Source organism: Bos indicus, chromosome 17, assembly GCF_029378745.1.
Source record: "Bos indicus isolate NIAB-ARS_2022 breed Sahiwal x Tharparkar chromosome 17, NIAB-ARS_B.indTharparkar_mat_pri_1.0, whole genome shotgun sequence".
Lineage (NCBI taxonomy): Eukaryota > Metazoa > Chordata > Mammalia > Artiodactyla > Bovidae > Bos > Bos indicus.
In genome coordinates this window covers 120,323-146,342 of record NC_091776.1, presented here as the reverse complement: position 1 = coordinate 146,342, position 26,020 = coordinate 120,323, and the positions used below count along the sequence as shown (strand labels likewise).

General features: G+C 39.2%; 1 long non-coding RNA gene across 1 annotated transcript; it reads left to right on the top strand.

Moving 5' to 3' along the window:
• The first annotated feature begins 307 nt into the window (after positions 1-307).
• LOC139176672 (uncharacterized) lies at positions 308-19,409 on the top strand. The gene is made up of 2 exons (XR_011561065.1): positions 308-1,542; positions 14,576-19,409. It is a non-coding gene; the product is annotated as an uncharacterized lncRNA (long non-coding RNA).
• The last annotated feature ends 6,611 nt before the right edge of the window (positions 19,410-26,020 follow it).

The window sequence follows — 26,020 nt, the reverse complement described above, 5'->3', positions numbered from 1 at the left end:
TGGGGGCTGAGGAATCCAGGCATTTCCTTCGTTAGTTTTTCTATATGGTGATAAGTACCCTCTTCCTTTTTATGAACCATATGGTAAAAGTCATTATTTACAACCCTCTCTCTTTTATATGGATGACCTCATGTTTCCTTGATAACCTTTAAGTTTTGATTTTATCTCTGCTGAAAATAGCTATCTTGTAAGACAGTATAAATATTTACACAATGTTGAATAAAACACCTTTGCTCCATCAGAGCTTTAGTCCCCGTGTCTTGCTTTCTTTCTCTCTCTCTCAGGCTATTTCTTTGGAGTGCAGAGGTCCTCTGGGTTCACTTTCCTGCCCGGGCTTCTAAGACCCTCTCGAGAAGGTGCTCTGTGACTTCACCCCATTGAGAGGGCACCTGTGGCCTTCATAAACAGAGCAAGCCTCGTGCAGGGGCTTTATTGGCTTTCTGCGTAAACCAAGGAATATTAGCCTCTTTCTCTCTCCTTTACTTTCTTATCGGTTGACTCCAGACCACCAGGTTCCAGTCCATTAAAGGACCCCAACAACTCAGGACTTTTGGAGTCAGCAGAAGTAGGCTCACCTAGATTATCAGGCCCATTTGAAAAGTACAGAGTATAGAAAGTAAAGACATAAAATGACATCACTTAGTCTTGGTCAGGGTGCCATCTCTTAACTCGAGTTTGATGTACCCACAAATCAATTCCTGGCACTCTGACAGCTGTGGGAGAAGAAAGAATAACCTGGTAAGGGCCTTCCCAGAGGGGCTCAAGGGATGGGCCCCTAGATCCCAATGTTTTTATGAGGACCTCTGTTCCTGGCTCAAATAGAGGCTTGCTTGACTCAGAGTCATCTCCAGGAGTTCTATTAATGCCTGTTGAAAAGCTGAGAGCTGAGTTACATAACTAGTTAATTCCAAGGCTTCAGGGTCTATAACAATGTCTGTGTATAAGACGGGCCTTCCATAAATACATTCAAAGGTGGACAGTCTCTCCTTTTTGGGGGCAGTTAGAGCCCTCATTAAAGCTATGGGTAGGACTTTAAACCAATTGTCCTTCGTCTCTTGAGTTAATTTGTGCAGATATCTTTTGACAATGTCATTAGCTTTTTCAACATTTTCTGAGGATTGGGGTCTCCAGGAACAGTGTAAGTGATATTTTTAGAGCTTTAGACACCCCCTGAGTTACAGCAGCTTTAAAGATGGAGCCATTGTCACTCTGAAGGCTCCGTGGCAGCCCAAACCTGGGGATAATTTAATGGATTAAAATCTTTATAACCCCCTTAGCCTGTTCCCTTTGACAAGGAAAAGCCTCAAACCATCCAGTAAAAGTATCTACCCAAACTTGTAAGCAAGAATATTGATTAGCTTTTGGCATATGAGTAAAATCAATTTCCCAGTCCTCTCCAGGACACGTTCCACTTCGTTGTAATCCAGGTTTTGCTAGCTTTTCAGTCTTTGGGTTATTTTTCTGACAGACCTCATACCTTTTGATAATGTTCTTTAAAGTTTTCATTACATTTTTTCCTTCAAACAAACGAGAAGCCATTTGGTAAGTACTCTCTGCACCCAAATGAAAACTCTGGTGTAAACCCTTAAAAATTTTCCATTAAGCATTTTCAGGAATTATTAATTGTCCATCCTCGGACTGTAACCATCCATTATCAGTAATCTTTGTTCCTCTTTTCTCATATCTTTCTAATTCTTCCTCAGTATATTGTGGTTTTTCCTGTTCCACAGGACCTGTCCAGATCAAAGGCGTCTGCAGTGAAGGGGTTTTGTAAAGTGCTGCTTTTTTGGCTTGACAGTCAGCCAACTGATTACCATCTGAATGCTTAATAGGTTCTCCTGTTGCTGTTTTAAACTGTCTTTCTTTCTATATTGCAGCATGAGCATGTAGTCAAATAAACATACTTAGAATCCATGTAGATATTTATTCGCTGCCCTTTGCTTGGCTCTAGAGCTCGGGTCAGATCCACAAGCTCCACTAACTGAGCACTGGTTCCCTGGGGGAGAGATTTTACTTCTAAAACCTGTTCAGCAGTCACCACGGTGTAACCTGCTTTATGCTTTCCATCCCCAACAAAGTAACTGCCATAAGTAAATATTTCCATGTCAGGATTGTCTAATGAGGTATCCATTAGATCCTCCCGAGCTGCATAGTTTAAAGTTAGAAATTGGGAACAATTTCTGATCAGGTGATCAGGTGTTTCAGGTGTTTCGTTTTCCTTCTCAGGAAGGAAAGTAGCAAGATTTAAATTTCCACAAACTTTAAGCTTAGTTACTGCTGCTGCTGCTAAGTCACTTCAGTCGTGTCTAACTCCGTGTGACCCCATAGACGGCAGCCCACCAGGCTTCCCCGTCCCTGAGATTCTCCAGGCAAGAACACTGGAGTGGGTTGCCATTTCCTTCTCCAATGCATGAAACTGAAAAGTGAAAGTGAAGTCGCTCAGTCGTGTCTGACTCTAGCGACCCCATGGACTGCAGCCTACCAGGCTCCGCCATCCATGGGATTTTCTAGGCAAAAGTACTAGAGTGGGGTGCCATTGCCTTCACCGAAGCTTAGTTACTGGTCCTTCTAAAAACAATGACTGATACTTGAGAAGCCTACTGTCTGTCATCCAAATATTAAACTTAGAATTTAAGATTCCACTCATATCATGAGAAGTCAGTACAGTAAGGTTTCGTCCATTAATTAGTTTTAAAGCTTCAGGGGCTAATAAAGTTGCTGTCCTAATTACTCTTAGGCAGTGGGGCCACCCACATGAAATTACATCTAATTCTCTGCTTAGATAAGCAATAGGTTGCTGGTGAGGCCCTCGGGGTTGTGTCAAAACTCCCAAAGCCATATCTTTTTTTTCAGTGACAAACAAATTAAATTCTGACCCTGTGGGCAAGCTCAAAGTGAGAGCTTGCAGGAGAGCAGTCTGAAGAACCTTAAAAGTCTTTTGAGTATCTGGAGACCAAACCTGTTTGTCGGTTTGGGCCTGCTGAGTTTCAGCTATAAGTTTATATAAAGGCCGGGCAAGTTCCCCATAACCTGGAATCCAAATGCAACAGTAACCTGTGATTCCCCAAAATCCTCTCAATTGTCTTAAAGTCATAGGTAGGGGATGATTTAGTATAGGTTTAATTCTCTCAGGGCCTATGGCCCTAGTCCCTTCTCATATGATTAGGCCCAGATATCTAACAGATTGTTGACAAAGCTGAGCCTTTTCTCTTGATGCCTTGTAACCACAGCCTGCCAGAAAGTTTAAGAAATCTTCTGAGGCTCATGAACAAGCTTTCTCTGTCTCAGCACAGAGCAAAATATCATCTACATATTGTAACACCACCACTTCAGAGCTATTAAAGTTTTGTAGATCCCGTGAAAAACTTTGTCCAAATAAGTTAGGACTGTCACGAAATCCCTGGGGCAAAACTGTCCAGGTTAACTGAGAAGCTGGCTGCATAGGGTCTTCAAAGGCAAATAGAAATAGGCTTTCCTCTGCCAAAGGCACTGAATAGAAGACATCTTTTTTTTTAAACTTTACAAATTGTATTAGTTTTGCCAAATATCAAAATGAATCCGCCACAGGTATACATGTGTTCCCCATCCTGAACCCTCCTCCCTCCTCCCTCCCCATACTATCCCTCTGGGTCATCCCAGTGCACTAGCCCCAAGCATCCAGTATCGTGCATCGAACCTGGACTGGCAACTCGTTTCATACATGATATTATACATGTTTCAATGCCATTCTCCCAAATCTTCCCACCCTCTCCCTCTCCCACAGAGTCCATAAGACTGTTCTATACATCAGTGTCTCTTTTGCTGTCTCGTACACCGGGTTATTGTTAGCATCTTTCTAAATTCCATATATATGCATTAGTATACTGTATTTACGTTTTCCCTTCTGGCTTACTTCACTCTGTATAATAGGCTCCAGTTTCATCCACCTCATTAGAACTGATTCAAATGTATTCTTTTTAATGGCTGAGTAATACTCCATTGTGTATATGTACCACAGCTTTCTTATCCATTCATCTGCTGATGGACATCTAGGTTGCTTCCATGTCCTGGCTATTATAAACAGTGCTGCGATGAACATTGGGGTACACGTGTCTCTTTCCCTTCTGGTTTCTTCAGCGTGTATGCCCAGCAGTGGGATTGCTGGATCATAAGGCAGTTCTATTTCCAGTTTTTTAAGGAATCTCCACACTGTTCTCCATAGTGGCTGTACTAGTTTGCATTCCCACCAACAGTGTAAGAGGGTTCCCTTTTCTCCACACCCTCTCCAGCATTTATTGCTTGTAGACTTTTGGATCACAGCCATTCTGACTGGTGTGAAATGGTACCTCATAGTGGTTTTGATTTGCATTTCTCTGATAATGAGTGATGTTGAGCATCTTTTCATGTGTTTGTTAGCCATCTGTATGTCTTCTTTGGAGAAATATCTACTTAGTTCTTTGGCCCATTTTTTGATTGGGTCATTTATTTTTCTGGAGTTGAGCTGTAGGAGTTGCTTGTATATTTTTGAGATTAGTTGTTTGTCCATTCCTTCATTTGCTATTATTTTCTCCCATTCTGAAGGCTGCCTTTTCACCTTGCTAATAGTTTCGTTTGTTGTGCAGAAGCTTTTAAGTTTAATTAGGTCCCATTTGTTTATTTTTGCTTTTATTTCTAATATTCTGGGAGGTGGGTCATAGAGGATCCTGCTGTGATGTATGTCGGAGAGTGTTTTGCCTACCTTCTCCTCTAGGAGTTTTATAGTTTCTGGTCTTACATTTAGATCTTTAATCCATTTTGAGTTTATTTTTGTGTATGGTGTTAGAAAGTGTTCTAGTTTCATTCTTTTACAAGTGGTTGACCAGATTTCCCAGCAGCATTTGTTAAAGAGATTGTCTTTAATCCATTGTATATTCTTGCCTCCTTTGTCAAAGATAAGGTGTCCATATGTGCATGGATTTATCTCTGGGCTTTCTATTTTGTTCCATTGATCTATATTTCTATCTTTGTGCCAGTACCATGCTGTCTTGATAACTGTAGCTTTGTAGTACAGCCTGAAATCAGGCAGGTTGATTCCTCCAATTCCATTCTTCTTTCTCAAGATAGCTTTGGCTATTCAAGGTTTTTTGTATTTCCATACAAATTGTGAAATTATTTGTTCTAGCTCTGTGAAGAATACTGTTGGTAGCTTGATAGGGATTGCATTGAATCTATAAATTGCTTTGGGTAGTATACTCATTTTCACTATATTGATTCTTCCAATCCATGAACATGGTATATTTCTCCATCTATTAGCGTCCTCTTTGATTTCTTTCACCAGTGTTTTATAGTTTTCTATGTATAGGTCTTTAGTTTCTTTAGGTAGATATATTCTTAAGTATTTTATTCTTTCCGTTGCAATGGTGAATGGAATTGTTTCCTTAATTTCTCTCTCTGTTTTCTCATTATTAGTGTATAGGAATGCAAGGGATTTCTGTGTGTTGATTTTATATCCTGCAACTTTACTATAGTCATTGATTAGTTCTAGTAATTTTCTGGTGGAGTCTTTAGGGTTTTCTATGTAGAGGGTCATGTCATCTGCAAATAGTGAGAGTTTTACTTCTTCTTTTCCAATTTCGATTCCTTTTATTTCTTTTTCTGCTCTGATTGCTGTGGCCAAAACTTCCAAAACTATGTTGAATAGTAATGGTGAAAGTGGGCACCTAGAAGGCATCTTTCAAATCAATTACTGAGAAATATTTGGCTTATTCAGGAATTTCAGACAATAGAGTATAAGGATTAGGCACCACGGGGTGTAAAGGAACTACAACCTCATTTATTGTTTGTAAATCTTGAACTAGTCTTCATTTACCATTTGATTTCTTTATACCCAAAATAGGAGTGTTGCATGGACTGTTACAGGGAACTAATAGTCCTTGCTCCTTTAAATTTTCGATGATGGGTTTTAACTCTTTCTTAACCTCAGGTTTCAGTGGATACTGCTTCTTATGTGGAAATAAGTGCATGTCTTTGAGCTTGACAACTACAGGAATAGCATTTTGTGCTCGACCCACAGATTTTCCATCAGCCCATACTCTAGGATTTACATTTATTTCAACTAAAGGGAGAGAAAGGGAGGGCTCCATATTCATGAAAACAGAGGCATGGCCCTTGTTCAGTATATCTCTCACCAAAAGGGGTGAGGGAGATTCTGGCACGATCAGAAACTCGTGTGAAAATAGCATAGAATCCCAGTTACAAGATACAGAATAACTGAAATAATACCTTTTGGCTCGTCCAGACAGTCCCATTATGGAAGCAGATCGGGAAGAAAGTGGGCCAGGGGCTTCAGTAAGCACAGAGTAAGTTGCCCCAGTATCTAAAAGGAAATGACGGACCCCCCACAGTTATTAATACCCGGGGTTCCTCAGGTGTAATTAGGTCGGAAGCTTTTGTGGGGACCCCCGGGCACCTTCAGTCCTGATTGTCTTGAGAATCTGACCCTGGAGACCTACGCCTCTGGGGGCAGTCTCTCTTCCAGTGTGGTCCTTTGCAGACCAGACATGGAGCCGGGGGCGGCTTAGATGTCCGAGGGCAATCCCGCTTGAGGTGCCCCTCCTTTCCACAGTAATAGCAAGCCCATCTCTTTTCACCTGGGTCCCTCTGGGCATTTTTCTCAGGCTGTTTAAGAGCGGTTTCATAGCCATTGTGAAGGCTTTCACCTGTTCCTTTGTCTTTCTCTGCCTTTCTTTCTTTTCCTCATATTCCCTACCATAATAGACTGTCTGAGCCAGTTGTAACAGATTATCTAAAGACTAATTTGGTTCATATGCCCATTTTAATGGCTTACGGTGGATATCTGGAGCTGAGTGAGTGAGAAATCTATCCTTTAAGATCACTTTTCCTTCTTCACTTTTGGGATCAATCTCAGTGAATCTGCGAAGGGCTTCTCTCAGTCTATCTAGGAGCTTCCTTCTCCTGTTCTGTCTGCCAATTTGCCATAGTTTAAAGGCTTAGCACACGCTTGCCTGAGTCCTTCAAGAATACATCTGACAAAATGACTCTGATCCCATCTTCCTTTAGTTGTGTTGTATCCCAGTCTGGTTCTGTAGTTGGGACAGCCTGATTTCCAGTGGGGAGGGCAGCTATCTCATCCTCCCTGTTCCCTACTGATTTATTACCAAACCATTCATCTCCATAAGCAACTGCTTTCCCCAAAACTCGAGTCTTTGAGTCGGGAGTCAGCGTTTGTCCCAATATATACATCACATCCTTCCAAGTAAGGTCATAAAGCAGAGTAACACCTTTAAAACCTCTAATATATATTTTCTGGGTCCTCTAAATAGTCTCGCAGATTTTACTTGATTCTTTGTATTTCTTGATAATAAAAAGGCTTATTAACTCTCATAGACTGATAATTTCTCCTGGTGGGTACTTCATGAAGAGGCAACAGCTTGTGTGGCTGTTCTTCAGTCTCTCTGGCTGCTCTGCGCATATGATCCCAGGGATAGATTGGAGAAACTGGCTTTTGTTTATCTCTTTGTCTCCTGTCCACCATCTCATCTCTTACTTTGATGGTCTGAGTTTCTACTGAAACCACAGTAGTCTGAGGTCGTACTGAAACAGGAGTTGTTTGGATCTCCATGTGGGCAGTTTGAATCTCAGTTTGGATTTCCACTGAGACCAAGGCAGTTTGAATCTCAGTTTGGGTTTCCAGTGAGACAAAGGCAACCCTTTTTGTGGCTTCTCTGGCTTTCAGTTTGTTGAGTTTGGAGTCCCGGGTATGGGGGCAAAGTAGGAGGACAGGAGGGAGCTGAAGGTTTCACACCCAAATCTACCCTTAGGACATAAATCTGGCATATTTCACAGAGAGAAAAAGGGCAACACATATGCTACTTCTACCCATTTCCCTTGTTTTCTACAGAACTGGTCTAATTGTAAAACAGTATTATAATTAAGAGACCTTCCAACCGGCCACCATTCGCCATTCTCCAATGGATACCATGGCCATGCAGTATCACATAGGAAGACCAGGTGTGTCTTATTAAAGCTCTGGGGATCAACTCTATCCCAGTTTTTCAGGATATAGTTCAAAGGAGTGAAGCTGGAATTGTTAGCTCCCATCTGTAAGACAGAAAAAAAGCGACCAGCACCATCTTCCTCCCTGCTCTAGATGGGGGTGTAGACAGACTTAACACCAAAGCTTTTCTTTCCTGCTCGGACTTAGTCTGTCCCTTACCAATGCAGGCACCGTACTTGTCCCTCCCTGTTCTACCACCAAGATGGGGTGGGGATGCACCAGGGGTAGACTTGATGGCATCCCTGACTGACGTCCAGCTCTTCACCATTAACCTTGCTTGCCTCTGATGCCACCCAGGCTGCAATCAGAGTAACCTTCGGAATGCCTCCCAAGCTAAGACCGCTGGGGAAAACATTCATCACCTGAGTGCCTGTGCACGACCCTGAGTATATTCCTGACCACAATAAGACTGATACAAACATAATACTGAGATGTTCCTTCGAAGCGTCACCACACCAGTATAAGAGCCTCCTCTGGTCCACTAAAATCCAGCATTACTAAGGGAAAAAAACCCATTGTAGTTCCAATCTGAGTAACCTTTAACCTCAGAGATGCTCTTGGAGCTAGAGTTCCATCTAGCTTCTGAACTCTCGATTCCTAGTGAGGCTAGGTGCTTCTTGACTACCAATGCAAGTTTGGGACCTAAGTCACAGTACAAAGTAACATTATAGATCACAAGTCCCTTGAAAGTCTATGACATCCTGATATTTGGAAGTTTTTAGCTGTTACAAGTAGAGCTGCTGTGTATAATTGTGTGTTAGTTTTTGTCTGGACATTTTTTCAAAGCTGTTTACTAAGTGCTAGACGTGTAGTGTTCAGGTCACAGGTGAGCCTTGTTTAGCTGTGGAAAAATCCAGCTAAATTTCGCTGGCATGTGGGATCTTCCTGGGTAAGGGATTGAACTTGAGTGTCTTGTATTGTCAGGCAGATTCTTTACCACTGAGCCACCGGAGACGCCAACCCCTCCCCACTTTTTTTTGAGTTTACTGGATCTAATAGGTGTGCAGTGCTACTTCACTGTCGTTTTAGTTTGTAATTTTCTAATGATATACGATTTTGAGTATTTTTGATAAGCTGATTTACTTTCTGTATCTTTTCTTTGGCCAAATATTCAGATTTATACATTTTAAATGAGGTTGTTATGACAACCTGACAGAATGTAGTCCACTGGAGAAAGGAATGGCAAACCACTTCAGTATTATTGCCTTGAGAACCCCATGAACAGTATGAAAAGGCAAAATGATAGGACACTGAAAGAGGAACTCCCCAGGTCAGTAGGTGCCCAGTATGCTACTGAAGATCAGTGGAGAAATAACTCCACAAAGAATGAAGGGATGGAGCCAAAGCAAAAAGAATACCCAGCTGTGGATGTGACTGGTGATAGAAGCAAGGTCCAATGCTGTAAAGAGCAGTATTGCATAGGAACCTGGAATGTCAGGTCCATGAATCAAGGCAAATTGGAAGTGGTCAAACAAGTGATGGCAAGAGTGAATGTCGACATTCTAGGAATCAGCGAACTCAAATGGATTGGAATGGGTGAATTTAACTCCGATGACCATTGTATCTACTACTGCAGGCAGGAATCCCTCAGAAGAAATGGAGTGGCCATCATGGTCAATAAAAGAGTCTGAAATGCAGTACTTGGATGCAATCTCAAAAATGACAGAATGATCTCTGTTCGTTTCCAAGGCAACCCATTCAATATCACAGTAATCCAAGTCTATGCCCCAACCAGTAACACTGAAGAAGCTGAAGTTGAACGGTTCTATGAAGACCTACAAGACCTTTTAGAACTAACACCCCCAAAAGATGTCCTTTTCATTATAGGGGACTGGAATGCAAAAGTAGGAAGTCAAGAAACACCTGGAGTAACAGGCAAATTTGGCCGTGGAATACGGAATGAAGCAGGGCAAAGACTAATAGAGTTTTGCCAAGAAAATGCATTGGTCATAACAAACACCCTCTTCCAACAGCACAAGAGAAGACTCTACACATGGACATCACCAGATGGTCAACACCAAAATCAGATCGATTATGTTCTTTGCAGCCAAAGATGGAGAAGCTCTATACAGTCAACAAAAACAAGATTGGGAACTGACTGTGGCACAGATCATGAACTCCTTATTACCAAATTCAAGCTTAAATTGAAGAAAGTAGGGAAAACCACTAGACCATTCAGGTATGACCTAAATCAAATCCCTTATGATTATACAGTGGAAGTGAGAAATAGATTTAAGGGTCTAGATCTGATAGAGAGAGTGCCTGATGAACTATGGACTGAGGTTCGTGACATGGTACAGGAGACAGGGATCAAGACCATCCCCATGGAAAAGAAATGCAAAAAAAGCAAAATGGCTGTCTGGGGAGGCCTTACAAATAGCTGTGAAAAGAACAGAAGTGAAAAGCAAAGCAGAAAAGGAAAGATATAAACATCTGAATGCAGAGTTCCGAAGAAAAGCAAGAAGAGATAAAAAAGTCTTCCTCAGCGATCAATGCAAAGAAATAGAGGAAAACAACAGAATGGGAAAGACTAGAGATCTCTTCAAGAAAATCAGAGATACGAAGGGAACATTTCATGCAAAGATGGGCTCGATAAAGGACGGAAATGGTATGGACCTAACAGAAGCAGAAGATATTAAGAAGAGATGGCAAGAATACACAGAAGAACTGTACAAAAAAGATCTTCACTGCTCAGATAATCACGATGGTGTGATCACTCACCTAGAGCCAGACATCCTGGAATGCTAAGTGAAGTGGGCCTGAGGAAGCATCACTACGAACAAAGCTAGTGGAGGTGATGGAATTCCAGTTGAGCTCTTTCAAATTCTGAAAAATGATGCTGTGAAAGTGCTACACTCAATATGCCAGCAAATTTGGAAAACTCAGCAGTGGCCACAGGACTGGAAAAGTCAATTTTCATTCCAATCCCAAAGAAAGGCAATGCCAAAGAATGCTCAAACTACCGCACAATTGCACTCATCTCACATGCTAGTAAAGTAATGCTCAAAATTCTCCAAGCCAGGCTTCAGCAATACGTGAACCATGAACTTCCTGATGTTCAAGCTGGTTTTAGAAAAGGCAGAGGAACCAGAGATCAAATTGCCAACATCCGCTGGATCATGGAAAAAGCAAGAGAGTTCTAGAAAAAAAACAAAAAAACAAAAAAAACACATCTATTTCTGCTTTATTGACTATGCCAAAGCCTTTGACTGTGTGGATCACAATAAACTGTGGAAAATCTAAAAGAGATGGGAATACCAGACCACCTGACCTGCCTCTTGAGAAATCTGTATGCAGTTCAGGAAGCAACAGTTAGAACTGAACATGGGTCAGCAGACTGGTTCCAAATAGGAAAAGGAGTTCATCAAGGCTGTATAATGTCACCCTGCTTATTTAAGTTATATGCAGAGTACATCATGAGAAATGCTGGACTGGAAGAAACACAAGCTGGAATCAAGATTGCTGGGAGAAATATCAATAACCTCAGATATGCAGATGACACCACCCTTATGGCAGAAAGTGAAGAGGAACTCAAAAGCCTCTTGATGAAGGTGAAAATGGAAAGTGAAAAAGTTGGCTTAAATCTCAACAGTCAAAAAACGAAGATCATGGCATCCGGTCCCATCACTTCATGGGAAATAGATGGGGAAACAGTGTCAGACTTTATATTTCTGGGCTCCAAAATCAGTGCAGATGGTGACTGCAGCCATGAAATTAAAAGATGCTTACTCCTTGGAAAGAAAGTTATGACCAACCTAGGTAGTATATTCAAAAGCAGTGACATTACTTTGTCAACAAAGGTCCATCTAATCAAGGCTATGGTTTTTCCTGTGGTCATGTATGGATGTGAGAGTTGGACTGTGAAGAAGTCTGAGCACCAAAGAATTGATGCTTTTGAACTGTGGTGTTGGAGAAGACTCTTGAGAGTCCCTTGGACTGCAAGGAGATCCAACCAGTCCATTCTGAAGGAGATCAGCCCTGGGATTTCTTTGGAAGGAATGATGCTAAAGCTGAAAATCCAGTACTTTGGCCACCTCATGCGAAGAGTTGACTCATTGGAAAAGACTCTGATGCTGGGAGGGATTGGGGGCAAGAGGAGAAGGGGACGTCAGAGGATGAGATGGCTAGATGGCATCACTGACTCGATGGACGTGAGTCTGAGTGAACTCCGGGAGTTGGTGTTGGACAGGGAGGCCTGGTGTGCTGAGACTCATGGGGTCGCAAAGAGTCGGACACGACTGAGCAACTGAACTGATCTGAATGAGGTTGTTTGTTCCAGATTTTTTGGTATAGTTGAAGTACAATCCTTTATCAAATATGTATTTTTAAATATATTTTTCTGTGACTTGTGTTTAAGTTTTGTGAATAAGAATTTTCACAGTTCAAATTTATAGTTTTTTAAGGTCATGTTATAAGTTTTATGTCCTTTTTTGGATAGACTTTAGTGGGGTTTTTTTTTTTTTTTTTTTTTGGTTAAATTTCATAAGCAAAATTGAGGTACTGTGGATACCATTTTAAGCAAAGCTGAGGTACCATAGATACAGTTTTGCCTTTTGTCTGCGGAGAAGTTTGAGTGAGGTTGGTATAAATTATAAAATTATGTCTACATTCATTTGACTGGATATGGCTTCCAATTATTTGTATAATTGGTTTTGGAGATGTCATGGGAAGTCAGTTTCCCCAAGGGAAACTGAGTGGGTTCCGTGAAACATGAACTGTCTTCTCTCCCTGGGCATCACTCACTGCTTTTTCTGGCTTTGGATTTGACTTGTTTGGATATCTCATACTAGTGGAATCACAGAACGTTTGTCCTTTTTTGGCCTGGTTTATTTCACTTAATATAATCATCATAAGGTTCATCCACATTGTAGCATTGTCAGAATAACCGTCTTTGAAAGGCTGAATCATATTTCATTGTGTGTATACCACAGTTTGTTTATGGAATTGGCTGTCCACGGACACTTAGATTTCTTCTGTTTCTTGGCCAGTGTGAATCATGCTGTTGTAAATATGACTGCAGAAATACGCATTTTTTCAGCCCCTTTTTCCAAACATTTTTGGTACACAGCATGAATTAGAATTGAAATATATATTTATTCCATGTGTTAGTTTTGGAGTAATTTCTGTAATGTCTTGCACAGTGGCAGAACCATTTCAGTTTATCTTTTTGTATGGTAGAATACTGTTCAAGCTTTTGAATATACTGTGTTGCATATTCTTTCACCCACTGATGGACACTTGAATGGGTTCTACCTTTGGGCTATTGCAAATAATGTCACTATGAATATTTGTGTACCAGTTTTTGTTTGAATTATTAACAAATACATAGTACTATATATGAAATAAACCATAAGGATTACTGTATAGTTTAGGAAACTGTATTGAATCCCTTATGATAACGTATAATGGAACAGAATCTCAAAAGGAATACATGAAAAAGACATAATACCATGATAATAATTTTGCCAACACTATGAGTTATCATAGCACTAGTCAACATGTATTTATACATGCCACTAAAATATTCACATCCATAAGTATATTTCACAGCTTGATTATATAAAAAGAGAGAATTCAAACAGAGAATAAACTTCTTGTCATTGCTCATCATCATTTATGCACTATTACTACTGTAACACTCATTGTATAAGTACTGGACTAGGAATTGACATTCGTGTAAAAAGAGAGAGATTGTGCAGGTGTAAGGAAGTATAACTTATATAATTTCTTAATGAAGGATTATAGAACTCTATGTACATGAAGTGAATGAAAGCCAAATGGTTTAATTGAGCCACATTCTTACTAGAGTGATGAGCTGCCACCCCACCCAATGTTATCTCACAATTAAATCCTGCAGTCATCTGGCCTCAGTGTCCGCTTCCTGCCATCCAGAAAGAAAAGGTGAGGAAGTCCTGACAAAATCGTTGCTATTTTTTTTTTTTTTTTGATTTGTATTTTATTGCAGGGCTTGGCAAAAAGAGGGCCTAACCTGTTTTTAGAGTTCCATCCCAAGGCTTTCTCTGGCATGTTACATATGTTGACAAACGGCTGATTATTTTCAACAAAAGAGAATGATCTGCACTTCACTATCTGTTGCTTGAGCTGGAATAGTAGGCATCCTTTTAAGTGCAGTCCTTCATGCTGAAGTGGGCATACCTGAAGCAGTAGCACAATATGAACACATTTATCATGTAGACATCGCATCCCATGAATTTATAGTAATTTTTCAGTTATATCCATCATCACTGGAGGAACTGACTTGTCTCAGTAATAACTGGAGTACCCAGCATAACAGTTCCTTGGCTAACTAATACGCTTACGAGTACTTCTTCCAGTGTTCTTTCTCTTACTTCGGTCATGAACAGTAGAAGCTGATGGCAGTGGTTCTTGAAAAGTATATTGATTCCTAGGTGTCACAGTCGTTAAATAATCTGCCTATCAGTGCAGGAGATAGAAGTGAGGTAGGTTTGATCCCTGGTTTGGGAAGGTAACAATTCATACACTCGTTTATACTCATGAGTTTTTTTCTTCTGTATACAGAATATATAGTTGAACTATAAAGAAAGCTGAGCACAGAAGAATGGATGCTTTTGAACTGTGGTCTTGAAGACGACTCTTGAGAGTCCCTTGGACAGCAAAGAAATCCAACCAGTCCATCCTAAAGAAATCAGTTCTGTGTGTTCATTGGAAGGATTGATATTGAAGCTGAAACTCCAATATTTTGGCCACCTGATGCGAAGAGCTGACTCATTTTAAAAGCCCCAGATGTTGGGAAAGATTGAAGGCAGGAGGAGAAGGGGATGACAGAGAATGAGATGCTTAGATGGCATCGCTGACTCAATGGACACGAGTTTGGGTAAACTCTGAGACTTGGTGATGGACAGGGAGGCCTGGCGTGCTGCGGTTCATGGGGTTGCAAAGAGTCAGACACGACTAAGCAACTGAACTGAACTGAACAGAAAAACAAATGCTGTTCAAGGACACTGAAAGAACCCTAATGTTGAAAATCAGATCTGTATTGTAAGCAATGGTTAGAAATCCATGAGTTGAAGCATAGTATTATGCCTATCATCCTTGTAGTTCCTTCAGTGAAATATGTTGAGAAAAGCTCTTCATTCGTGGTATAGATTCATGAAGAAGCTAAATAGCATTAATCCTTTGCCTTGACAAGTGTGAATTTAAATCTCCTGTGAATCCTATGTGACAACCACACATACCAACATGATATATTAGTATTATATCAATATTTTTAGTCTTATTTCAACTAAAAATATCAATATACAAACAATTGTACATGAAGTCAAGACATAAAATCAGGGCAAATACAAAATATTCCATCCTTTGAGAAAGGGAGTGAAAAATCTATGTACTTTTCATATTTCATTTTTATGTATTAGATCCTTAAGTATTTTATTCACCACACCTGAATATTGACAAATGTTTCAGAAAGGAAAGGATCATTTCTCTTTAACAATGAGTAGTTCAACTCCTCTCAAAGCAAATATTGGACAGTAATAACTATGAAGGATGAAGTTGATTATTCATATTTATATTACTCATTCTTTAGCTTGACAAAGGTACTAGATATGTTACCGCATTTTTTAAAAATAATATCTACATGTGAAAGTGAAAGTGGCTCAGTCATTCCTGCCTGACTCTTTGTGACCCCATGGACTGTAGAGGCCATGGAATTCTCTAGGCCAGAATACTGGAGTGAGTAGCCTATCCCGTCTCCAGGGGATCTTCCTGACCCAGGAATCAAACCGGGGCCTCCTGCATTGTAGGTGGATTCTTTACCAACTGAGCTATTAGGGCTTCCGTGGTGGCTCAGTTAGTAAAGAATATCTGCATAACTGTCTAGAAATTTGGAATTAGCAATCTGTTTGTAAGCAGGACTGGTCATTAGCAGCTTCTGTGATAAAACAGAAGCATGTCTGTCTGACTTTCTTCTACAAGGATCTTTCACTGTTCTTGTGCTAGTAAACACGGAAAGTATTAGATTCAGTTTCTAAGTGAGAATTACAGTGAGAAACTAATGGGTAATATTACAGCTGACCATTTAAGTACTTAATGGTAGAGGCAATCCTAGCTCTACCAAATAGTAGCCATCATGAAATTAGCTATTGTCATTGTAGCCATGTTCCTTGAATTTGTAGTGTTATTTGCTGTGTTATTCAAGAATATGCCTTCACCCTGTCAATAACGCATATTTCTATAACACATAGCGATGCATTAAACCAGTGTTCATCCTACAGTAAATCCCAGCCCCCATGTCTTATAGGAGCCTCTCCGGCCATTGTTAAAAGTGAGTCTAATTTTGTGTGAGACCATGAAAACTCAGTGTTTTTATTATGCTTGTGCTTATGATGGGAGGTCTGAGAAGGCACTTCTGAAGGTTTATTCCTACCAGTTGTTGCCATTTGTATAGAGTCTTTAAAGGTTTAATCACTGAGGTATTGCTTCTACACTTGTACTAGGCTGAGTAGCAACATGCCCTTTCTCCCTAAGTGTAGTAGAAGTCATTCCCACTTCCCAACATGTCTATCTTCTGTCCTCTGGAGTATGTATTGCTTGAGCTCACCATAGCCTGGTAGATGAAAATTGTCAGGATATTCTAGAAACCCTTTTTACTGCAGTCTCTTCAGGAGGTTACAACTGGTGCAAACCTCAGGATTTTACAAAGCACTTTTTACAACCTTAAATGAAGGAGAAGCCAACACTCATGACAGTCACAGGCTTCCGGGGCCTGTACGTGATTGTGGGCTTTGCTTTCATAATCATCTTGTTTCTTATAGCAATTAAGATGTCACTGTATTTTTTTTAATCATCATTTTATCTTTGATGTTTTTTAGATATATTATGGATTTTCCTATACATCTTCACTTATTGATGAGGGTCTTCTGTTAGTAGCAGTTACTAAAACTGACTTCAAGTCAGTTAGCTGTGGTAGAATAGGAAAAAGAATGACCAACTGTATATTATTAACATTATGTATTAATATATTATTCATTTTATTGTTTGCAGGCATCCAATTCTAACTTTCTGAAATAAACATTCAGAAAAACCATATACTTTTGCATGTCCATTTGACTGTATAGGAACACGACAATGTTATTACATAAAATTGTTTAGTTTCCATTACATTTCTCCTGTTTGATGTAGATATCAGCCTTTGGTTCTATCACTAACATTGCAAGTAAAAAAAAAAAAATTAATTAGAGCTCCAGTGGTATTTTTACTGTTAGCAATAAGTATAGCATAATGTGTGGCCTAGCAACAGCTAGTGAGCCTAGGTCTGTCTGGAACATTCTTGGATTCTGTGGGGAAAACACCCTGTGTGCGCCCCTGGATACTGGGCCTAAGGACCAAAATTCCCATGTCTCCCCTGGGGAGCCCTAATGCAGTGTGACCTAGCAACTGCTTGAAAATCTATCCCATTGCTGTTTTCCTCCTTTTGACAGAGCTAGCTTTTGCCTCACATTGTGATATCTCCAGCAAGGGGCCAGTCCGTAACTCCTCTCCTGGGGCCCTTCGGATGTGCAAGGTGCCCTCGACCAGATGATCCCAGCATGGCACCTGGCCCCCTTAGAGACACTCCCACAGCCATCTTCCTCATGGGCAGCACCGCTCTGACCCAGGAATGTCAGCAAAGGGAAAGGCAAAACTTCATCCACACGTCTTTGCTCTGTAGGAGAGCTCTAGTGACCCTAACTCTGTCAGGAACATTCTTGGCTCCTACGGAGACACACTCTGTGTGTGAACCTGCACACCCAAGCTTTCATTTGCAAAGTCTTCAAAAATTTCCAACTTTGGGAACTATTACCAGTTAATTATATTTGTTCATTTTAATTAACTGAATATGTACTGCTTATGTAACTCAAGATTATTTACTTAGCCTTTAATTGCTTTTGAAAATTATTTTGAAATCATATTTTCTTGCTCATTTTTCAAAGAATTTTTGTAAAACATATTCAATTTTTTAAAAATTTTCTTTGACTCAAAAGAAATTTAGATTGTAAAAGCATTGAAACCTCTAATTTTGAGTTTGATTTTATCCTTCTCTTCTTTATAATTTAACAACATTTATTAAACTCTCCCTTATGAATGCATTCTTTTGCGCCTTTGGCTATTTGCATTTCGCTCACTTTTTCTAATGTCCCTAGTCTTTTATTTCCCTTAAACATTTAACATTACCACCTACCACTTATCAACCATGTTTTGCTTATTCAAGGGTTTTTGAATACCTTTTTTTTTTTATTCAAAGTATTTTATTTATAAAAGTTAATGAATTTTGAAATGCATGCCTTTATGCTTTGTTCAGTCAATATTCATCAGCAATTCTGGGAAATCAGAGACTACCTTCAAAACCTGTGAATATCATAAAGTTGGAAAATTAAGCAAATGCACTGGAAAGGATGAAATAATCAACATTTAGGAATCACAAAGATTCAAATATACAACCTTCCAAAAAGATGAAATTATTGGAGTCCTGCATTTAGGAAGAAGAAATGTTCAGAGACAGTAGGTATTAATATATAAAAATGATGTTTTATTTGTATTTAAAAATATAAACTAACATGTACAAAATAATTTTCATTAGATAATTAAAAAATGGGAGGTCTCATATTTTGTAAACATCTATTAGGTACAGGGTTAAGTGAAGCAATAAGCCTGTTTAACTTCACACAACTCAATTAAGTTAAAATATAGTGTATTACCTTATAATTATCCTTTAAAAGAGAAAAACAAGTGATATTATGTCAAAAGGACAAAACTAAAATGGTCACATATATGGAAAAGTGAAATATAAAGTAGTTGAATAGATTTAAAAAGATACAATCTGTAGTAAAAGAAAGCACAATGAAGTTCATTGAAAATATGTAGGTTTATTGAAATACATAAATTTATAGAAGCAATTTTGAAACAAGTAGTCTTTTAGAAACTGTATGGAATATATCTCAAATAGAAGGTATGACATCAGAAAGCAAAAATGGGGTCATTTGTTGCTAAACTTAGGTATAATTTACTTCTTTGGCTGGGAAATTGGTATGTATCATCTTTTTATCTTTAAATTTCATGAATTTAAGCCTACTGTGAATACATTACATATACCTACATTCCATCCTTAAGCCTCAAAATAGTCTATGGGATGTTTTAGTCACTTAATAAAAATTATTATCCTAGAGATTTTACTAAAGAAGGATGAATCTTGGTGAAGGAATTTCAAGTTTTTGCAAAGAAGAGATCAACTCTGGTTGAACAGCTATGTCAAAAACTTAGTTTCTGAATTGGGTTCCAAGTCCTCAACTTCCTGAAATTGTATGATCCTTGTAAACTTGTATTGTAAAACAAATAAACCTATAAGATATCATTATTCATGTTTGTGTTAAGTCTGGGTCAGATTCTTTAACACACTGGTTGGAGAAGACAGAAAGATGAAAAGAACATACAGACTTGTAGAGTATATGGAGATACAACGTTTATTTAAATGCAAAACAGACTCTTGCTTTCAGATTAAAAAAAAAAAAAAATCATTGCCAAGATGCATAATGCTGAGCAGATTTACCCTACATGTTCTTCTAGATGTTTTATGGTTTCAGGGCTTATATTTACCCTTAATCAATTTGAGCTGATTTTTGTTCATGATGTAAGTTCATGATGTCCAATTTCATTCTTTAACAGGTGGCTATACAATTTTCTCAGTATTATTCATTGGAGAATTGGTCCTTTTCCCACTGAGTGTTCTTGGCTCCTTTGTGAAATATTAGTTGACTATACACAGCCATGCTGTGCGGCATGCAGGGTCTTAGTTCCCTAACCAAGGATCTAACCCAGGTCCCATACAGTGGAAGTGCAGATTCTGATCCACTGAACTACCAGGGAAGTCCCTAAACGACTTGGTTGTAATGCTCATGAGGGGTCCAAAGACAACATTTTAGGCCTATAAGGAACAGAGGTAGAGTATTATTTGCAATAGTGAAGATATGGAAGCAACCTGACTGGCCAACAGTAGATGAATAGGTAAAGAAAAGTTATATGTGTATGTACATGTACACACACAAAATGGAATTAATAACCATAAAAAAGGAAATCTTGCCATTTGTGACAACATGGATAGACCTTGAGGGCATTATGCTAAGTGAAAGAACTAACCAATCTGATCACATGGACCACAGTCTTGTCTAACTCAATGAAACTATGAGCCATGCAGTGTAGGGCCACTCAAGACAGACAGGTCATGGTGAAGAGTTCTGACAAAATGTGGTCCACTGGAGAATGGAATGGCAAACCATTTCAATATTCTTGCCTTGAGAACCCTGTGAACAGTATGAAAAGGCAAAAGATAGGACACTGAAAGATGAACTCCCCAGGTCGGTAGGTTCCCAGTATGCTGCTGGAGATCAGTGGAGAAATAACTCCAGAAAGAATGAAGAGATAGAGCCAAAGCAAAAACAACACCAAGTTGTGGATATTACTGGTGATAGAAGCAAGGTCTGATGCTGTAAAGAGCAATATTGCATAGGAACCTGGAATGTTAGGTCCATGAATCAATGCAAGTTGGAAGAAGTGGTCAAACAGGAGATGGCAAGAGTGAATGTCAACATTTTAGGAATCAGTGAACTAAAATGGACTGGAATGGGTGAATTTAACTCAGATGAACATTATATCTACTACTGTGGGCAAGAATCCCTTAGAAGATATGGAATAGCCAACATAATCAACGGAGTCTGAAATGCAATACTTGGATGCAACCTCAAAAATGACAGAATGATCTCTGTTCATCTCTAAGGCAAACCATTCAATATCAAGGTAATCCAAGACGTTGCCCTGACCAGTAAAGCTGAAGAAGCTTTACCTTCTAGACCTTCTAAAACTAACACCCCCCAAAAATGTCCTTTTCATTATAGGGGACTGGAAAGCAAAAGTAGGAAGTCAAGAATCACCTGGAGTAACAGGCAAATTTGGCCTTGGAGTAGAGAATGAAGCATGGCAAAGGCTAACAGAGTTTTGCCAAGAGAATGCACTGGTTATAGGAAATACCCACTTAGAACAACACAAGTGAAGACCCTACACATAGACATCACCAGATGGTCAATACCGAAATCCAATTGATTATATTATTTGAAATCAAAGATGGAGAAGCTCTACAAAGTCAGCAAAAACAAGACTGGAACTGGCTGTGGCTCAGATCATGAACTTCTTATTGGCACATTCAGAATAAAATTGAAGAAAGTAGGAAAAACGACTGGACCATTCATTTATGACCTAAATCGAATCCCTCACGATTATACAATGGAAGTGAGAAATAGATTCAAAGGACTAGATCTGATAGACAGAGTGCCTGATGAACTATGGACAGAGGTCTGTGACATTGTCCAGGAGACAGGGATCAAGACCATCCTCAAGAAAAAGGAATGCAAAAAAGTAAAATGGCTCTCTGAAGAGGCCTTACACATAGCTGTGAAAAGAAGAGAAGTGAAAAGCAAAGCAGAAAAGGAAAGATACACCCATTTGAATGCAGAGTTCCAAAGAATAGCAAGGAGAGTTAAGAAAGCCTTCCTCAGTGATTGATGCAAAGAAATAGAGGAAAACAATAGAATGGGAAAGACTAGAGATCTCTTCAAGAAAATTAGAGATACCAAGGGAACATTTCATGCAAAGATGGGCTCAATAAAGGGCAGAAATGGTATGAACCTAACAGAAGCATAAGGTATTAACAAGAGCTGGCAAGAATACACAGAAGAACTGTGCAAAAAAGATCTTTATGATCCAGATAATCAAGATGGTATGATCACTCACCTAGAGCCAGACATCCTGGAATGCTAAGTGAAGTGGGCCTGAGGAAGCATCACTACGAACAAAGCTAGAGGAGGTGATAGAATTCCAGTTGAGCTATTTCAAATCCTGAAAGATGATGCTGTGACAGAGCTGCATTCAATGTGCCAGCAAATTTGGAAAACTCAGCAGTGGACACAGGACTGGAAAAGGTCAGTTATCATTCCAATCCCTAAGAAAGACAATGCCAAAAAATGTTCAAACTACCATACAATTGCACTCATCTCACACTGCAGCAAAGCAATGCTCAAAATTCTTCAGCCAAGCTCAACAGTACATGAACCATGAACTTCCAGATGTTCAAGCTGGTTTTAGAAAAGACAGAGGGACCAGAGATCAAATTGTCAACATTCTTCGGGTTATTGAAAAAGCAAAAGAGTTCCAGAAAAGTATCTATTTCTGCTTTATTGACTATGCCAAAGTGTTTGACTGTGTGGATCACAACAAACTGTGGAAAATTCTTAAAGAGAAGGGAATACCAGACCACCTGACCTGCCTCTTGAGAAATCTGTATGCAGGTGAGGAAGCAACAGTTAGAACTGGGCATGGAACAACAGACTGGTTTCAAGTTGGAAAAGGAGTACGTCAAGGCTGTATATTGTCACCCTGCTTATTTAACTTATATGCAGAGTACATCATGAGAAATGCTGGGCTGGAGGAAGCACAAGCTGGAATCAAGATTGCAGGGAGAAATATCAATAACCTCAGACATGCAAATGTCACCATCCTTATGGCAGAAAGCGAAGAACTAAAGAGCCTCTTGATAAAAATAAAAGAGGAGAGTGAAAAAGTTGTCTAAAATTTTGACATTTAGAAAACTAAGTTCATGATAACTGGTCCCATCACTTCATGGCAAATAGATGGGGAAACCGTGGAAACAATGTCAGACTTTATTTTTTGGGGCTCCAAAATCAGTGCAGATGGTGACTGCAGCCATGAAATTAAAAGACACTTACTCCTTTGAAGGAAAGTCATGACCAACCTAGACAACATATTAAAAAACAGAGATATTACTTTGTCAACAAATGTCTGTCTAGTCAAAGCTATGTTTTTTCCCAGTGGTCATGTATGGATATGAGAGTTGGGCTGTAAAGAAAGCTGAGTGCCAAAGAATTGATGCTTTTGAACTGTGATGTTGCAGAGGACTCTTGAGAGTCCCTTGGACTGCAAGGAGATCCAACCAGTCTATCCCAGAAGAAATCAGTCCTGAATATTCATTGGAAGGACTGATGTGAAGCTGAAACTCTAATACTTTGGCCACTTGATGTGAAGAACTGATTCATTGGAAAAGACACTGATTCTGGGAAACATTGAAGGCAGGAGGAGAAGGGGACAACAGAAGATGAGGTGGTTGGATGACATCACTGACTCAATGGACATGAGTTTGAGTAAACTCTGGGAGTCAGTAATGGACAGGGAGGCCTGGTGTCCTGCAGCCCATGATGTTGCAAAGACCCCATGACTGAGCAACTGAACTGATAGATGTGTCTCAATTCTTTATGTTGTCTCAATTCTGCTCCATTTGTCTATGTGCTTATGTTTATGTGAGTACCACACTAGTTCAATAACTATAACTTTAACGAGTTCAATAACTATAACTTTCAAATATCACTTGAAGTTTGAAAGTGTGATAACTCAAGATTTGCTCTTGCTTGAAATTCCTTAGCTGCAATTGAGTTTTACATCGCTCAACATGTAAGGAAACCTAATGTAGTTAGGTGCAAATTAATGAGGTTTCTTTCTATATATTTCAGTGAATTAAACCTCTCAAAATAAGATGCAATGAGTTGATGCTAGTTCTGGTACGTTTTTTTTGTATTTCTCCATTTACAAATCCATCCAAGAAACTTTGAAAATCAATTTGAATCCAGGAAGCTGTGGACTTAGTCATGCTATAAACAGACCTGACATGGGCAATGATGACATGACAAAGAAGATGAAGCGAATGGAATCACAGACTACACTTTTAATAAGAGAATATGAAATGGAAGAAGAGACTGATGATAAGATGTTTGTGAGATGTATTCAGGAAACAATCTCTTAGACAGAATCTGATCTCAGTAACTTTAACATTAATGTTCTTTATGTATGGATGTGAGAGTTTGACTATAGAGAAAGCTAAGCACTGAAGAACTGATGCTTTTGAACTGTGGTGTTGGAGAATACTCTTGAGAGTCCCTTGGACTTCAAGGAAATTCAACCAATCCATCCTAAAGGAGATCAGTCCTAGGTGTTTATTGGAAGGATTGATGTTGAAGCTGAAATTCCAAAATTTGCCCACTGATGCAAAGAGCTGACTCATTTCAAAAGACCCTGATGCTGGGAAAGATTGAGGGCAGGAGGAGAAGGGGATGACAGAGGGTGAGATGGTTGGATGGCATCACTGACTCAATGGACACGGGTTTGGGTGAACTCTGGAAGTTGATAATGGACAGGGAGGCCTGGCGTGCTGCAGTCCATGGGGTCGCAGAGTCGGACATGACTAAGCAACTGAACTGAACTGAACTGAATGTATAAATATGAATTGTGTAGCAGTGTTCTATATAGAAAACAGCTGTTTCATTAAAAAGCGAAATTAGATCAGTTTTTTTTTTTTCTATTCCTTTCTTTTCTTCTCAAAAATTTCCTGTTCTTCTTTGAGTTTCTCTCCTCCAGAGTGATACATATAAACAAAGCCACATGAACAAACATTCAGTTATGGCAGAGTTTAATCACCGCATAGTTCCAAAACAGGTAGATCAGTGTTTAATGTGTGAAACTGACACATATTCTGCATGATGGACTCATGGATTTCTTGCTTATGGAAATCTGTCAATTACCAACAGCATCCTTTAATCTGAATATTAAAGGTAAGCCTAAATGTGGAAGTGGAATGGGAGTGATTTAGTAGAATTCTGGAGGAAATTGAGAGGGGGTCAGGTCTTGTTAAGATGGTAACTATATTATATAGTTTTTGGAGAGAAATTCCCCATGGCCCTTGCCTTGCACTTGCTGCTAAAGTGGCACCTGATAGAAGCTGCGATATTCAACTGGGATGTGGTAAAGCTGACCTAATGACCTGTCATAAAGTTGTCATCCAGCTCAAAAATCTAGGTCCCTTTGTGGCCAATATAATTCATATTCATCAGAAGAATATTCATGAACTTAGTAGTTAGCATCTTCTTCCAGTTTATTTCACTCAAAACAGGTGGATTGCAGGTTAAATTTACCCAGAAATGTGGTGAGTTACATACACACACAGTTACACACAGACACACACTCAGACATATGCATACATAGGGGGAGATTTATAATTTTGTAGTGGTTTATGTACCCTTTTGGAATAAGCTAAAATTATAAAAAAAAATAGGCAATTAAATAGCCAATTAAAGTTTTTATCTTTGGAAAACAACTTTAAAGTAACACAGAGATCAATAACTAAGTTATGATGCAAGTCCACATAGAGTGTGAGTCCATCTACCTATGTATGATCATATTTTAATTACTTTTGAGAATGGAGTTTCTGTCATTAGAGGATTGACTCACAATTAAAAGCTGTAATCTAGTCACCATGGTTAAACCCTCTTTCAGAAAAAAAAAAATCCAAGTATGTGTATATATTCAAGAAGTGTCTCAAATTTTTACACAGAAACAATCCATATTGTCTCTGATTTCATTTCATTTCAACATGAAAATTGTCTCTTTATAATTTTTATGCCTCAACTGAGTTATTAGAGAAGATTATGATAAGAAAGAAAATAATAGACCAGATGAACTAGTACTGGGAAAGATATTATTAAGTGTGTGCTGCTGCCCTTATCTTTCACTGCCGAGGACAGGTATGGTGACTGCTACTATAGGGCATTGATTTGATAATGTGTTTTGTAATGAGAACAGATATGTGGTTAACTTTTAAAACAAACAGGCTGTGTTTGCTGCTTGGAAAATACAAAAGTGATGTTTGGGTAGTGAGTCATAAATATTGGAATCAAAGAATAAAGAGAGCTGTCTTTGTGAGAAAAAAATGCATTTGAGTTAAACAAATACCTCCTCAGAAAATGGGGAAGACTTCAACAAGGATAGCTCTGAAATTTGCATTTTGGATGTGGGCTAGAAGAGAAAGAATAGAACATAAATGTTGCATTAGAAAAAAACTGAAGTGAACTATGT